This window comes from Acinonyx jubatus, chromosome B3, assembly GCF_027475565.1.
Source record: "Acinonyx jubatus isolate Ajub_Pintada_27869175 chromosome B3, VMU_Ajub_asm_v1.0, whole genome shotgun sequence".
Taxonomy (NCBI): domain Eukaryota; kingdom Metazoa; phylum Chordata; class Mammalia; order Carnivora; family Felidae; genus Acinonyx; species Acinonyx jubatus.
This window is the reverse complement of record NC_069386.1, coordinates 102,508,063-102,512,837: the sequence shown is the minus strand read 5'-3', so window position 1 is coordinate 102,512,837 and position 4,775 is coordinate 102,508,063.

Below are 4,775 nucleotides of genomic sequence, written 5' to 3'. Positions count from 1 at the left end.
CATTGTGTGCATTGTAAGTTCGCTTTCCTGTAAAAATTCTTCAGGTTGGTTATATGAATTATTTGGAGGAAACCAATCACTATCTCTTCATTTGGAGTCTTACGGTCAACAGGTTTGTCATGTATCGTTAACTATGCTGCATAACTGCCTCAAAACTTAGGGCATTTGATTGTCCCTCTTTTCTGTGTCTTGCTGGGCTCAGCTAGGTGGTTCTTCTGCTGGCCTCTTGTGGGATCTTTGATGTAACTGAAGTCAGAAGGCAGCTGGACTGGAGTCATCTGGATGTTCAACCAGGGCTGTGAAGCAGTGGGACCCCACCCCTACCCCATGTAGTCTTAGAGCCTCTTTCTGTGGTTGCTCTGAGTGGTCTCTCCATCAGGGTAGTGAATTTACTTTTATATGAGCACAGGACTCCCCACAGCAAACGTTCCAAGAGGAGGAAGCAGACCTGCCCAGCCTCTTAAAGCCTCAGAATGGAATGGGCTCCCCATCACTCTTACCACATCCTATTGGTTAAAGCAAGTCACAAGCCCAGATCACATCTGCAAAAGAGAGGTCTACACGAGGGCACGTATTCTGAAGTGGGGTCTGTGGGGTTCATCTTTGAGACTCGCCACCACACCACACTTTTAAAAAGCAAATTAGATCTTATAAAACAAACGGATGGGAAAGTAAAATGGATACATATGAGTTTTTAAACCAAAGTCACAGTAATGCTACATTAGACAGTAAGCTCCCTGAAGTATTCTTGCGAGTTAGCAACTTGTTATAACAGAGAGGCTACAGGAAAGAGGTGGAATAATGCCAAGTGCAGAAGGTCATTGCGAATAAAAGCTCAAAAGTAAATGAAGATCTCTTAGATTACGATGTACATCTTAGGACTCTTTAAAACTAAAAGGAATCTTAGAAATGTTCAGCTCAAAAGTTACTATTAACAAAAATTCAATTTTTAGGCAATTTTAAAAGCTTCTTTTGTGTAATATTAGGCTCCACTTTTAGCATAATCTAAAAATAGTTTTAAGCCATCCAGAAGCTTCTAAGAATTTAGTGAAACTTTAAAACAAAGCAAAATAAAAACATGCTTTTAAGCCTTCACTGGGAAACTTCTAAAAAGAAAATAGGTGAAACACCACCCAAATTTGACACCCAGTACATTCAGAGCAGTCACTAAGAAGCTAAGAAGCCTGCGTGTCAGGGGACAAACATTCGTGTTCTTGCAAGGACAGAAGGCAATTAGGTCACCCCTGGGCATTTCTGCTCCCACTCCCTACTTTTCTTTTTGCATATTTCCTGCAAAAGAATACATAAATTGTTTGACCAGCCAGTCTTCTTGAAAAAGTAAGATCTCCGAGAGGAGAGACAAGTCCAACCTCTTCATAATGTCCTCACACATTATGGTGCATCTGGAAGGCTTCAAACAGATGCTGACGATAACGGGGATTAAGCATATCCTCATCGCTCTGGGCTGTGGCTTGAGACTGGACAATACCCCTTCCAGAAGCTCCCTGGACTGAAAGCTACATCAGGGCATGGACCATGTCTCCTCCCTGTGGCATCCCCACTTCCTAGCAGGACATCTGGCACAGGGTTTATTATTAAATGTTTGTTGAATTCATTAATTTCTGTGTTGAGTTAACTAGGCAATTAGAAAGGTACTGGTTTCTCTCCAGCTATGCAGTTGTTCATCCTCATTTCCATCATTTCCCAAGACTCCTAGAAATACGAGGTTGATTATGCAGTAAAAAGAAGGGAATTTTTGTTTCAAAGGCTTCTGGAATTTATACATTTAAATGGAGGGCATAAATTAAGCACTGCCTTGGGTTATTGGAGCTAGACACATATGCCAGTGAGGATGTCGTAATTCAAAATATTTTTCGGGACTCTATCAGAGCAATGCTGTCTCTGAGTTTATTTGCCCACTCCATGTGGAACTCCCCCTCATTTAATTATAAAGTCAAGAATTTGAAATTATAGTAATAACTACTAATGTGCATGGACTGCTTATTGTGTGTTGAATACTCTTGGGGGAAATGCTTTATATATTTAGTCCTCACAACAACTTTGTGGGTCAGAATTAATACCATCCCTATTTTATAGATGAGGAAACGGAGGCACAGAGAGGTTAAGTAACTTGCCAGAGTCACCCAGCAGAACTTCCTTTTGAAGAAGACTGTTGCTGACCAGAAGGGACCTGATGGGATCCAGGAGCACCCCTCTCCACTCCTTAATTCTACCTCAAACTCACCAGCGGCAACATGTGGCATTCCACATTTTTTTTCTAGTACGTGGTGGATTTTTTGGTTTTGGGGGGCTTTTTGTTGTTTGTTTTTGAGAGGGATAATACTGCACTGGGAAGGGCCAGAGCTTTGTGGGATTATTTTTTAGCAAGGAAGAATTTCCTTGGAGGCTGATAGCTTCACTCTGGGCACAGGGCAAGATAAGAACACCTGAGAAATAGCTCAGGAGGGAAAGTTTCCAGGAATAGGGAGAGGGGCCCACAAAGGCAGATGAGAGAGCCAAGACAAGCTTACCTTCCTCACCGTTTGGTCCGGGAGCAGGATCGTGAGCAACCCCACCGGAAGCCCCATCCAGGATGGGATTCCGTTAATCAAGACACTAACAACAATTAGGATCTACGGGCCCACCTTTTCCTTTACCTGGGTTGGGGTAGAACTCGGGCATTGGGTTGGTGCTTCCTTTCAAAGCTCCCAGGTGAGGCTAAGGTACAGCTAAGGTTGAAAACCACAGCTTTAGCAGTATAAACACTCTATTTTACCAAATACATCAACTTTTGCCTTTAAAAGCAACAACTTCTGAGTTAATTTTTCAAAGGTAAGGACATGAAGCCTGGAGCTCCACAAACAGTAAGAGAATGTTCGTTTTGTTGGTAATTGTCTCAGAACATCAGCCCTTTACTTAATCTTGAATTTGTTTGGGGGCAATGTAGGGCCATCAGTAAACACAGCTGTTGCTGGTGAAAACCATAAAATTCAGGCTGGAGGCAAAGTTGTCAATTTTCTTCAACTGAAAATCTCCTGCTTTGGAAGGAAAAAGGGCTTGTCTATGGCCACATGCAGGCTTTCTCTTGTGAAAATAATATTTTCTTTCTTGCTCTGAATTTTTTGTGAGAAAGAGAAATGTCCTTTTTTGGTACCCTTTTGAAAATGTGCTTTTTAAAATTTTTTCTTTCAATTAGGAGGCCATTTTTCCTGTCTATCTATTTGGATGGTAGTTCTGAGTTACTCTGCTGGGTTTAACTAAAGGTGACTCTTGCATTGTAAACAAATGGATACCATTTTCTGCTTGCTCAGAGCCTTTAAAAACAGAAAACAAAACACTGGTTCTCTAAGCCACTCCTTTTCTTCCAAGACGGCATACCTATCATCAAATCATAATTAATATCAACTATTTTCTGCCTCGAATGAACAACAAAAGCATATTTCCACACATTACCACAAAATGTCACGAATTTAGAATACTGTAGGGAAGACTGGGAGAAGGTAGGCTAAGAGGTAGGTTAGGAAAGGTCAGAGCACTAAAAATGTGAATTACATCTCATTTTTAAAGAAACATTTTTTTACTCAGGTGCAGAATAAGCAAAAACATTTGAAAACTAAGATAATAGTTAAGGGTTTTTTTTTTAATTTTATTTAAATCCAAGTCAGTTACTATAGATGCCGGCGAGGATGTGGAGAAACGGGAACCCTCTCGCACTGTTGGTGGGAATGCAAATTGGTGCAGCCACTCTGGAAAGCAGTGTGGAGGTTCCTCAGAAAATTAAAAATAGACCTACCCTATGACCCAGCAATAGCACTGCTAAGAATTTACCCAAGGGATACAGGAGGGCTGATGCACAGGGGCATTTGTACCCCAATGTTTATAACAGCAATTTCAACAATAGCCAAATTATGGAAAGAGCCTAAATGTCCATCAACTGATGAATGGATAAAGAAGATGTGGTTTATATACACAATGGAATACTACATGGCAATGAGAAAGAATGAAATGTGGCCTTTTGTAGCAACGTGGATGGAACTGGAGAGTGTTATGCTAAGTGAAGTCAGTCAGGCAGAGAAAAACAGATACCATATGTTTTCACTCTTATGTGGATCCTGAGAAACTTAACAGAAGACCATGGGGGAGGTGAAGGGGGGAAAAAAAGTTACAGAGAGGGAAGGAGGCAAACCATAAGAGACTCTTAAAAACTGAGAATAAACTGAGGGTTGATGGGGGTGGGAGGGAGGGGAAAGTGGGTGAGGGTCATTGAGGAGGGCACCTGTTGGATGAGCACTGGGCATTGTATGGAAACCAATTTGATAATAAATTTTATATTAAAAAATAATAATAGATGAATCCAAGTCAGTTAATATATAGTGTAATAATAATTGCAGGAAGAGTTTATTTTAATTTTATTTTATTTTGAGAGAGAGAGAGGGCGCAAGTGAGTGAGGGGCAGAGAAAGAGGGAGAGAGAGAGAAGTGGGGCTCACCCAAAGCGGGGCTCAAAGTCACAAGCCATGAGATCATGACCTGAGCTGAAGTCAGATGCTTAACAACTGAGCCACCCAGGCCCCCAGGAAGGGTTTATTGTTAAATGTATAATTCTTAATAACTCTGCAACTCATTCGTACTTTCATTCATTTAACCATGCATTCAACCAATGGATTTTGAATATCTACTACATGCCAAGCACCAGTCCAGATGCTGAAAATACAAGCCATAAACAAATAAATTTCCCAGTGGGTTATGTGACAGTGGGAAGCAGATAGTGGAACA